At 41.7% G+C, this 12,198-nt stretch overlaps 1 protein-coding gene across 5 annotated transcripts in view; it reads left to right on the forward strand.

The window, feature by feature from the left end:
* Positions 1 to 12,198, forward strand: part of ZFYVE28 (zinc finger FYVE-type containing 28) — a 120,901-nt gene that overhangs the window by 32,743 nt on the left and 75,960 nt on the right. The window contains exon 1 of one of the 5 annotated variants that reach the window (XM_015862853.2): positions 5,550 to 5,605. The exons of the other annotated variants lie outside the window; for them this stretch is intronic. The gene's annotated coding sequence lies outside the window, so the exon portion shown is untranslated. Of the gene's footprint in view, positions 1 to 5,549; positions 5,606 to 12,198 lie in introns of those variants that run through there. 5 annotated transcript variants of the gene reach the window in all.

The raw sequence follows: 12,198 nt of genomic DNA on the forward strand, positions 1-12,198 counted from the left end.
TCTGCTTTCCTTGTGATTGTTTGTCAGCTTGTAAGTTTATGCTGTTGTTGTGTTTTACATGGAAGTTGGTTGTGTCATTGGTAGCATTTACTCAGATACTGATGTGAGAGAGTGCATGAAGATCTTAGAGATGAACCTTTCCCTTCATGACCAAAATAAAACAAGGCCATTCAGAATTATGTAGCAGCCTCTTAAATATCACCTGACCTTAAGAAAACAGTAGCAATAAACAAACCTTGGTGGGCTTGTACAGTTTATGCAAGCTGGAGTTTGAGTTGTTTCAGGCTGATGAGATTGAAGGGCTGTGTGGGTTCCTGCTGTGCATGATTTCTGCCTGGTGTTTGTATCTCAGACCCTCTCACTGCATCTTGTGTGACTGCTGCATTGCACAGCTCCTAGCAGTGGGGAGCAGGGCTTCGGCTTTCTAAGCTCCAGGAGGTTAATTGGAAGTCAGGTGGTGTATCTGATGAGTATCTTCTTACCTGGTTCTTGTAATTAATACTGCCAGACCTGCTTAACTGCACTTGTCAACACTTTGACCTCTCAAGGGCATCAGTCGTCCAGCTCTGCCATCAGTTCTCCCTGTGGCACGAAGCAGCTTTCAAGGAGCAGATTTGGGGTATTTTGGAGCCTTCCTGCCCCATGTGCCCTGAATACAGGTTTCTCACAGACAGCTTCTGCTTTGTGCTCCCATCTGGCTGTGCTTCTATGGCTGCTGTCTCAATCCTCTCATGCTATCAGCTAACACATATGATGTGCAGGGATGCAGTGCCCAGAAGCAGGTTGCACCATGTCCCCTTGAGCTGCCTCAGCCCTCAGGTTACCCACAAGTATCATCTGAATCTCTCATGGATCATCCCATCTTTTGTACAGTTCACTTTCCGTGTCACATATGAAAAGGGAGGGCACCTCAGGATGGTGTGTTCTTCCATCTGGTGTGATTCATCAGCCTGCTGCCAGAAGGCAGAAGAAATGTGGTCAGAGCTTCGATGTGGAGGAAGAAATCTTGAGCAAACGCAAACATGGGACTGTGTGTGTTTAGGTAAAATTTCCCTTGAAGGTTTATTTTGCAGCCTGACATGTACTGACATTATGTTTTATTAATGCAATGTGGTCAAAAGTGTTTTCCTTGTTATCCATAGAAATTGTTTTGAGTGGTATATTCTTGATACTGAAAGAGATGGTGCTTCTGTTGTCTTCTGTAATACTTGGGCTTTGTTTTAAGTAATGAAACTAGGCCTTATTTTATATGATTACTACTTTTCTTCTGTTTTTACCATGAGTTAATGTCTCTGTTAGGATTTCATATAGCTTTCGTTCTTTCTTTCACTTCACCTCTGCTTATCTGTATTTCTTTCTCTTTATATGCTTTTTTCACTCTCTCTGTTCTTAAGTTTTCATTGCTGTAATACTGGTTTCATTCTTTTTTTCCTTAAGAGGAAAACTACCCTCAAAATATCAAGACAATTTAAAGTCTCTATGTGGGACCTAACCCAGCAAAAGCATTGTAATGCCAAACTTCTGTTGCCCTTTTTTCTTCTAAAGGTTTGCTCTATTTAGTTCCCTCCTTTGAACTGGCAGGGTGAGCTTCTCAATGGAGGATCAATTTATTTTTGCAAAGCAATGAAGCCCTCCCCATGTTTTGAATCTGAGACAATTTAAAAGCCATGAATGTATCTTCCCCCAGTAATATGTTTCTAACAGTAATACATCAATACAGGCTGCTTGAGTTGTGGCCTGTAATTCCTCTGGGGAGCTTTAAGGAGCAAATCACAGGACACAAATGCTATGTTGCGTTGCTCATTGCAAGTTTCTATGTTTCTCTGATTTAATGTTAAAGGCAGTTCTTGCTTTGCTGTTTACAGCTGCTGAAATTTGTCTGTTTTGCTAGTCTGGAACTGGAGAGAGTGCTTGGCATAGTGCCTGCTTTTCAGCGGCTTGTTGCGGACAGATGTTGTGCTGTCTCCTTCTGAGTGTTTTAAAGCTGCTTGAGTGAATTCTTCAGACAGCAGTTATAAATCCACATACACGCTTTTGAAGGCTAATAATTCAGACTGTAAGGCTAAGAATTGAAAGTCTCGAATGGCATATTTGACATAGTGCTCGGTGGGTGCACACAAGAATCAGTGTCAGCCTTCCTTAGTTTACAAATACACCTAGGGAAAAAATAAATACAAAATCTAATAAGTTACAGTAATTATGTAAGAGATTATAAAGCTAGAGAGCATCCAAGTGCTCTGTGAGCTGAGCATGTTGCTCTACTTCACAAAGCGTGCATGAGATCTAACTTTGAATATTCACATTTTGAATGTGCTAATGGTTATCAGCGCAGTAGATTCCCTGTGCCTGTTTCACTTAATTATAGATTCATATATATGACTTAAAAGTAAAATGATTTGCATGGCTGTAATTCCCAGGAGAAAATTGGAATATAAATCAAGTCTGACTGCTGTGTCAGTCGCAAAAGGTGTCTGTGTTTCATGTGTTTCAACTTAGGAAATGCAAGTGGTGTGTGTGTTTAGGAATTGCTCGTTGTTCGGTAGTGTGCTGCCACAAGGGCACCTCCAGAACTGCAGTAAGAACCTTGTTTAGGGCTGGGCTAAAAGAAATTCCAGGTAGGACCAAATGCAGTTTGTGATGATGTATCCAATACTGTCTCAAGAAACTCAGATGAACATGACTGTGCTTGATGTGCAGTATGTTCTTAACCTTCTGTTTTCTGTTCCTGAAGAGAAATCATTGCATGAAAGCAGGGATGAGGTGGATGGGGAGGAATTCAAAACTGGCATAAAGAATAGGTAGTTTTAGAATTATGCTGTTTAGAAATATTTCGATTTGCTTTCTTGCACCCTTTGTTATGAACCTGCAGCTTTAATGGCATTTAGCATCCAGATGTGTTTAATTCCAGCAGCTCTTTTCAGCCACTCATTAGCCTGTAAAGCAAGGCTTCCCATCCTCATGCATGCTGCATTGAAGACTGAAGAGATGAGCCAGTTTAAGGTAGTGCGAGTGAGTACACAGGTTCAACAAGAACAGAAAATACTTCCTAATGAAGTTGCATGTTGTTTAATTTTTCTCCCTCAATATGGTACTTGCATACATCTTAATTTTATATCTTTTTCTGTGATAGAAAGCGCAGAGATTCTTTGTAAATATACCATGTGTTCTCCAGGGTCCTCTGGAGGCCACAGGAAAAGGAGACACAAGTGATCCCAACCATCTTTTATTTTGCTTTTTGCATGTGAATAGATGTGAAATATTATCCTCAAGTTAGACTGAGCTGGGTAATATGTGTTCATATTGTGCATGATCCTTTAAAGGGATTTTAACAGGTTTTTATTAAATGCATTTATCCTCAAAGCAGCTTTGCTTGTTGTCTCTTACTGCTGTTGTTGCTCAGAATTGACTTATCAAGTAGCACAACATTTTAGTTTGCCCCTAGCAAGTTTTGGCAGGCAGCACTGAATTACAAGGTTTAACACGTCAGTGCAAAACTTCTGGATTACCTTCTGCAGAGACAGCAATTTACAGTAGCCCCCACAAACTAAGTTGATCTATATGCACAATGCTGAAGAGACATCCTTTTTCTTCTTTACTTCTCTGCCCCCACCCTTCCTTTTTCTGTTCCCCAAACACGTATGATGTATCTTTTTATGTATTGCAGTGTATGACAGGGAATTTGGCCTCACCTACCCCAGAGCTGGGTGAGATGGGATGGAGGAGCTCAGTCTCCTTGTGGGGAGATGCCAAAACTCAGATGTCTTTCCTATTCAACATTTGGTCTTTTTTGTACTCTTGGTATTGGTAAGCAGGATGTGGATCTGTTATGGACTAAAATGTGTAACTTCAGCTCTTCCACATTTAAGCAGAAAATCAAATTTGAATAATCTGTGTTCATTTACACAAGCAAATGATGAATCTCAGCTCATTGATTTGGTCTTTGTTTACCTTTAAATCCCTCTACACTTGTTTTTGACTTTTGACTTGTGCGGTTATAAATGGTGTTGACAAACAATGAGTTGTATTAATGTGAGATTGCATCTTCCTTTCCACATGCAGCATGCAGAGAATAATGAAAAGCACGGGCTTGTGATATATGTGGCACTCACAAGGCATCATTTCTGCTGCTGTCCTTGATGAAAATTATGCTGTCAGAGATGCTCGCTATCCATGTGCTGGCAGATGGGTTCCCTTTGCTTTAAAATGTCACCAGACTTTATTGTGGTAATGGCTCAAGGAAAAAATGGTGGAGAATAGATTGTCATTAGCTAAGCAGAACTGAACAATGAGAAAGCAACCTGACAGAGCTCATTTGGAAAGGTGTGCTGTTGTCTTTCTAGTTTGTTATCTTTACTGTTGTGCAGTTCTGTGGAAGGAAATAGCTGTACAAAGAAGCTTTTAAAAAGAATCTATATTGCCCCCAACTTGTGTTTTATCTTTGAATTTCATTACTTTATAACATTGCAATGGAACCTGCATTGAATTTGTTAGTGTTTGTAGTACAAAATTGTGTGTTCGGAACAATTTTTTTTCCCCACTCCTGTCTAATAAACAATAACAAAAATACTGGAAATTAAGTATCTGCAAAACCACTGCAAAAGTGTTAATATATTTGTTGCTGTAATTCAAAACTCGTATGTTGTCAATAATTGGTGCAGTTCAGTTTCTGTTTGAACCCATCTCTGGTTCATATTAAAATTCTCTTCCAGCTTTTCTGTTGGATCTTTTCAACTTAAGAACATAATCATTATAAGGTGACTCTTGAAATACATGCAGGATGTTGCCTGTACAGTGGGGAGGTGTGTCTGCTTTGTTTCTGTTGGGAAGCAAGCATATGGGGGGTGGGGGATTCATCTTCATAACTGTAGAAAGCAATGGACGTTCAACAATAATATAAAACACAAAGCATAACCCCAAAGTTTTCAGAACTGACCTGCACTAGAGGGGTAGGATTGGAAGGAATGAGTAATAAAAACTTTACAAAGGAGCACTTGTATTCCATTTTAGCTTTCTGCCTAGTGATTTCTAAATACTTCGTGCTGAATTTGTGTTATAGGTTTTTTGTTTGTTTTTAAAAGTTAACAACCATTCCTTTAAAATTCACTAAAGCTCACCCAGTGTGGCCCTGTGCTGCTGCTGGGAGCCTACAGTTTCTTGGCTGGAAGTCTGCCTCCTTTGCTTCTGGTTCTTTGTGGTGCTCAGAACACAAATTTCCTGACTCTTAGCTGAAACTAAGTTATGTGTATGGCTTAAAATGGTTTAAAAATAAGAAAACAGCTCTGAAAATGCCTTTTTAAAGATGGAGACACCCTTGGGAAGACTAAAGAAACAAATGTTACAGTTTTTGGTACTTTGGAGTTATGTTGTAATAACTGTTTCCCTTGCTGTTACCTTAACACATGTGTCTTCTTGCCTTCCTTCTGACTTTTTTTCCCAGACCTTTGGTAAAGGGCAGGGTTGGTTCTGGGCTGCTGGTCAGGGCTGGTTGCTGTGCAGTAGGTTCCAAAGGGCACTGCCTATGGGGGCAAATGAGACCAGACCTGTTTTATGAAGTTAGGACTTAGTCTGCTGCTCAAAAGGTGGAATTTACTACGGCGGTTGCAAGGTAAGGTGTACTGAACCTCAATGGGGTTGGTGTGTAATCTGGTCTGGGTGCTGGTGGCAGCAATCAGCTTGGTGCCATGGCTCGTTATCCAACCCTAGTTCTGCTCAGGCTGGTGGTGTTGAAAGTCAGGGGAAGGCTTTCAAACAGAGCTCAGGGCTTCTTGAGGTGGGAGAAGTGTCTGCATTTTTAGAGCAACTGTGGAATTGTATTTTTCATGCTGGTCATTTGGGCTGTTCCCTTTCCAAAAGGGTTTGTGTAGCAAACAGTCTGTTGCTGCCTGACTGTTTTTATGCTTGGCTGAGTGGATGAGCTGTTAGTACTGGTGTCTGGGGATCTGGACATGGGTGTCTCTGGAATATTGTCTTTGTAAACTGTTTTTACATAGAGAGTTACAGAGTGAAAATCTATTAATAACAACATCCTCCACTGCCAAATTAATGCAGAATTCTATTTCATAAGCAAGTTGATATAATCTGACTGTGGAACTGTTCTCCTGCATTGGCAAGCAGGGGCATTAAACATAAACAGCGATGCATCAGGGCTTCTACTCTTTCAGTTTTGCCTGTGTTCAAGTTGGTGAGCAGGCTTAATATGAAACTGAGCTACCAGACCGTGAGATAAATGCTGAAGGTGGATCACCTGTACTGCTCAGCATCTCAACACTCACTGAGATAAATAAAGGGCTCAGTGTATTTAGTGCTCTGTTCAGGTTTCCTTTGAAGTGAAGCAGATTTGGTTGCATCAATTGTTACTTGAAGCTGTGGAGCTGACAGCAAGCAGTGTCTTCCAAGGCCTGTCTTTTTAACATCTTTATCAGTGATGTAGATGATGAGATCAGGTAGCAGTAAGCTGAGCAGTGTGGTTGATCGTAGAATCATAGAATGGCTTGGGTTGATACAGCAGAAGGAAGAGATGCCATCTAGGGAGACCTTGACAAACTCAAAAGGTGGGCCTTTGTGAATCTAGTGATCTCCAACAAAGTAAAGTGCAAGGTTTTGTGCTTAGATGGAGATAATCCCAGGTATGTATACAAGCTGGTAGCAGATCTCCTTGAGAGTAGCCATACTGGGAAGGACTGAGGGGTTGTGGCTGATGAAAAACTTAGCATGAGCCAGCAGTGTGTGCTCACAACCCAGATGGGCAATGGTATCCTGGGCTCCATCAGAAGTGTGGTGGCCAGCAGGGAGAGGGAGGTAATAGTCCCCCTCTATTCTGCCCTCATGAGGCCCCATGTGAAGTACTGTGTCCAGGTCTGGGGCACTCAGTACAGGAAGGATGTGGAGAGTCCAGAAGAGAATCCAGAGTAGGGGCTACAGGGATGATCCAAGGGCTGGAGCATCTCTCCTATGAGGGTAGGCTGAAGGAGCTGGGGTTTGTCAGCCTGGAAAAGTGAAGGCTGCAATATTTAAAGGGAGTTTATAAATGTGGAGGGAATCAACTTTTTATATGGGCAGATTATCAAAGGATGGGGGAGAATGGTTTTAAACTAAAGGAGAGGAGATTTAGATTAGATGTTGGGGGCAGTTCTTTACTGAGCAAGTGGTGAGGTGCTGGAGAATGTTGTCTGGAGAGGCTGTGGATGCCCCATCCCTGGAGGTGTTTAAGGCCAGGTTGAATGGGGCCATGGGTGATCTGATCTAGTACTTGATGTAGTAGCCAGCAGTACTGCCTGGGGCAAGGGGCTTGGAACTTGGTGATCCTTGGGGTTGCTTCCAGCCCAAGCTAATCTATGATATTGTCATGATTAGAGATCTATGATCAGGAAATAAAAGAATAAAAATTAAAGGAAATTGAATATTTACAGGACCTGAATTCAGTTCTGTAGTTGTGAAGTCCAGGTACTGAGTAGGTGAATCTGAGAGAAGCAGAGTGGGGAGGTCGTCTTGAAAGCCCAAAAAGGAAGTCTGCAGTACATTTATTTTATTACTGTACTTGTATAATTGGCCTGTTTGCCTAATAGGAGCAGATTAAAGGGGCTGTGATTAGCCATGGGGAGGTCTGAGAGTTACAGTGAACAAATCTGTTTGTTAAATGAGTTCATAGTAGCTAAATGCTGTAAATCTTCTTTGTTTCCTGTGTGCTATAAATGCATCATTTCTGTGTGGTTGAAAAAGTCACCTTATGTCTGATTTCTGGCAGGTTTACTAATAGTGCAGGGTTTTTTTTTGTGAAGGTATGTGTGGTGAGAGCACTTCAGGAGACTTGGCAGAGCTGCACTTTCTCCTGACCATCTTCAGCTTCAAATGGGAGCTCAGTGTTCCTATAGCTATGAGTAACTGTGCTGGTTAATGATGAGCAGGATGCTTAACTACAATGTGCTGCAACTTGTCCAAATTTGATAGTTCTGCTGCTGCTTTAAACTGAGACCTGGTGGGACCGAGAGTGCAAAATAATGTTTTTCAAGCTCTCATTGTGCAGCTGTTCTTCATTTTCAGAGGTTATTTTAGAATATGAAAGTCATTAACCATTTACAATGGAGCTCATTACAGCTTGGCTCATTTAGCATGTTCCCAAGGAAAAAAAAAAAATCCAATCTCTACTCAACTGTAGCTGAGGGTGCATTAAACTCTACCTCACCCCATGTGTGCTGTGCTGAACTGCCGCATGCCAGGCTTAAAGCTGAGTTGAGGTGTGCAAAGAAAGCCTTACGTCATGGTGCTGGTGGCTGGGATGGGGCCAAATCTTACCTTGCTCTCAGGGCAAAAGTCTGGCTGTGGATCTGCAAGCAGAGCTGGCAACAAGAGCTGATGTGGATCTGGGAAGAGCAGTTTCTTCCTTACAGAACCCCTCCCAGGTATGCAGTGGGATATGAAGGTTTCTATGATGCTAAATATGAGATTTTGATTTTCACAACATTTTGCTAAGCGTTGCTATATGGGAATTCATTTTATTGGCTGAGCATTTCTTTTGCAAGCTTTCAGAAAGAAAACAAAGTGCTTCGAAGATGTACTATGCAAGTTGTTGAGTTAGAAGATTTGGATTTTGTGGCCTAATGTGAATTGTCCTGAAACCGTGTATTTAGACAAGTATTTTTTAGTACCCCAAGTGTCAGGCAGTGAGAATGTAGGATGTATAGGTAAAAGTGATGAATGTGATAGGAGGCTGTTAGCTGAGTAAACTAAAATGAGTTAGTTGGTTTATGATCTATAGTAAGGTATTGCAAATATCTGATGTATACAGTGGGAAACTGTGTGATAATATTTGACAAATGTCTGTTTGGAATAAGAGTTAGCATTCAGTCATGCAGTACCACAGTGGATGCTGTATGGGGAAGGCAGCACAATGGAAGGTATGCAGTGTGCAGTGCTGTGGTTGGATTACTGGGAGTGCTCTTGTACCTGAGGGAAGGGTGCTGCAGGGCTGGGCACCCACACAGCTTCCTTCCTTCAGCTGGGATTGTTGTGAGCAGGGATGCAGAACTGCAGTGACACCATGGAGCTCACTGCTGGCACAGTGCACAGTGAGGGGCATTGAAGTCTCTCCTTGCACCAAGGAATGTGAACTCATCCCAGATAGTGCACCGACACGCTGAGATGTCTTTCCTGCCGAGGACAGGTTTTAGGAGAGCGCAGGACTGCAAGTCGCTGCCAGCAGCTCAACTCCAATCTAATTGTGTCATGTTTCCCACAAAAGCTTTGCTGTGCAGCCACATGACTGCGGCATCCATAAATAATCACATAATCTCTGCTAGAGGGCCTGCGCCAGCCTCGCAGCACAAGTCGCTGTTTGGAGCCCTGCTGATTCTTTTTACTTTTTTTCAGCTCAGGATAGTAAGAGCTTCCCAAAGACACCAGGACCTTTTTGTTACCTGACCCTTTTTAGCTGCTGGGTGTGGTAGAAAGTGAGCTGCAGTATTTTTACATGCAACTGAAATAGCACAAATGTGCAATGATTAAAACATTTATAATTGGATTTTTGCATTAGATGGAGCATATGAATATGGAATAGAATTGAGACGCTGCTTGGTTATTATTGCTTGTGAATAATATGTCTAGGATAAGGTGCTCATAATCAAATGGCTGCTTTTTTTCTTCCTTTGAGCAGTATTTATGAAAATCTCCATAATTCTCTTATGCAACCACTGGCAGCATCGTGTTCTCAAAAAGGGTGAGCTGTGTCCAGTCAAGGCCAGGACAGAAATTAAGGCTTTAAATAGGAAAATGTTCGTGTTTGAGCTTTTGCCTATTGTAAAGCAATTGTACCATTGCAGCTTGCTTTTCCTATATATGCTAAGGATGGAGATGTTACCTATACAGTTGTTGCACAACAAATTAATGATGTCAGCGTTGTCTTAAAGCCATTTTTCTTTCAGCACGGAGCCCCTGGCAGCGTGTTTGTAGAGTTTCAGGTGTAGCGGGTTCTGAAATAGAGCTCTTGTGTTGCGTGAAATGATTGCTGTGCACTTGAAAGGTTACTTCAGCAAATGTTGCCGGGCCTTTTTAATGTAGCCCTCAAGTAATGAATAAAGCCAGATGATGACAAAATCCTGTGAATAGATGTTTAATTTTTTATTGTATCTTGTCATTAACCTTTTGTAATGTTTAGTCGTGTTCTTCCCCCCGTCCCCTGTAAATATTAAAAGAAGGACAATGGGAGTAATACCCACTGGAGGCTTGAAGTGTTGGTTCCTATCTGCAAGTTTCAGACCAAGTGTGTCTCAGCCTCAGTTAAATGAGGAAGATGGAGTTTCTCAGCTGCTGTACTTTCAGATCTCAGAGCAGAGCTGCACTTGGGCACCAGCTCTTGTGCCTGCACAGCTCTGTGAGCTGTATGAGTCACTGGCACTGCCAGCTGGGGATCCCTTCCATGCTGCAGAGTGCTTCCACTGATACAGAGTAAACAAGTTTTGCATTACAGCAACTTTTATCCAGGAATCTCCAATTGCTTTATAAACACCAGTGGCTTTGTTCTTGCAACATTGTTCTGTATTACAGTGCTTTGCGGCAACGGAATGCTGTGAGTATGAAATGCTACCTTCATTTTCCATGTGTGAGATGGGCATCATGTGGTTCTGATGCGAAAGATGTCTGTGATGACTTTTCATACAAGTCACAGGGTGGACCACAGTTTAGTAACACTTCATACAGTTACAGGCTAAAATTGAAGACTGTAATCATACTGTTCAAGGCCTGGAACTGCTCTGTAGCCACAGAGTTACCTGGAGCAGTATTTGTCCCAGGTAATCATACAGCAGTCAGCAGATTTGCCAGTTCCCAAGCTGGTGGTTTTCTCATCATTCACAAGATGTACAGGTTCAAGAGGAACTGAGGTCAGAGAGGCCCTTTCCTTATTTAAACACTTGTGAGTTGATTTAAACACTTGATTCTCTGCTGCAGAGTTTAATGACTTGAGCAGAAATTAGAAAGCTGAAATAAAACCAGGAAGAGAAAAACAGCATGAGGCAACAAATCTCATCTGCAAGAGTTAAGAGGATGCAAGTTGTTTTCTTTGGGGCCTTCTGGTTTCTTTGTGGTTTTTTTTTTTTTCCCCTTGTCTTATTTAATCAATATCGTTTTGCTTCATATCATGATTCCTTAACAAAATGTCACCAGCCTAGCAGTGCTTCAGGTTATGATCTGATCTGTATCACATCAGTAGCCTAAAAATATAGCTGAAGTTGCTTGCTTTTGCTCGTAGGTCCCTAACATTGTCATTAAACACTGGCTGTGAGTAGCAGAGCAATTGAGATAGAAACATTATCTGTGTTTTTAATTACTTTTCCCCCCTCAAACTGTGCAAGGTTTGGTGAGATTTATTTATTTTCTGGGTTCAGAATAATTGGGTTACATTTCTTGGAGCTGTATCAGCCGAGAGGAGGTCTTGTGTAATAAAGGAGTGTAAAACACTTGAAATACAGTAGGTTCCTCCAAAAGTAAAGCTTCCCTTTTATTTCTGTGGAAATGGCAACAAAGAGCACAGTAACTGTGATAGAGCAAACTCTCAGCTGCAGAACACTGTTTTTCAACTTAGTTGTCACTGTTCACTATGCATTTGTGCCAGTGTTGAGCAAGAGCCTGGGTGCCATGCTCATAAACATCTGCACCAATGGAGGTGACCCACTGTTGCTGTCACCACTACTGAAACACACCATCCACTGTCTCACTGTGCTCACATCCACTGTCTGGGCTCTGTAAATGTTCAGCAAGTACTGGTGAATGTCCATGAGTGCAATTTTCTTCTGAACAGAGGAATGAAATTCTACATACTAAGATTCCCATTCTTGACTGAAAGGTTCTGCTTTTGCTTTGAGGCAATTGAATGTTTCTATAAAAAAAAAATAGGAAAAGTGAATAAGAATATAAACCTTCTCCTTTAAATCATCATATGCATGATGTTAATACTCTTTTCTCCAGTCTTCATGGTGCATCAGCAGTTGTGTGTCTGTGAGGCTGACTGGGAAGAAGGAAAGAAGGGAGTGACACCAACAGTGTGCAGCACCACAAGTCCTTCCCTGAGGATCTGATAGGAATTCCACATGGTGTTGGTAGCCAGGATTGTTTTCTGCTTACAAAGAAGAATTTACTTGCAGAATCGCAGTTTATCATAGAATCACAAGGTTGAGAAGGACCTACAAGATCATCTAGTCCAACCAT

The sequence above is a fragment of the Coturnix japonica genome, chromosome 4, assembly GCF_001577835.2.
Source record: "Coturnix japonica isolate 7356 chromosome 4, Coturnix japonica 2.1, whole genome shotgun sequence".
NCBI lineage: Eukaryota > Metazoa > Chordata > Aves > Galliformes > Phasianidae > Coturnix > Coturnix japonica.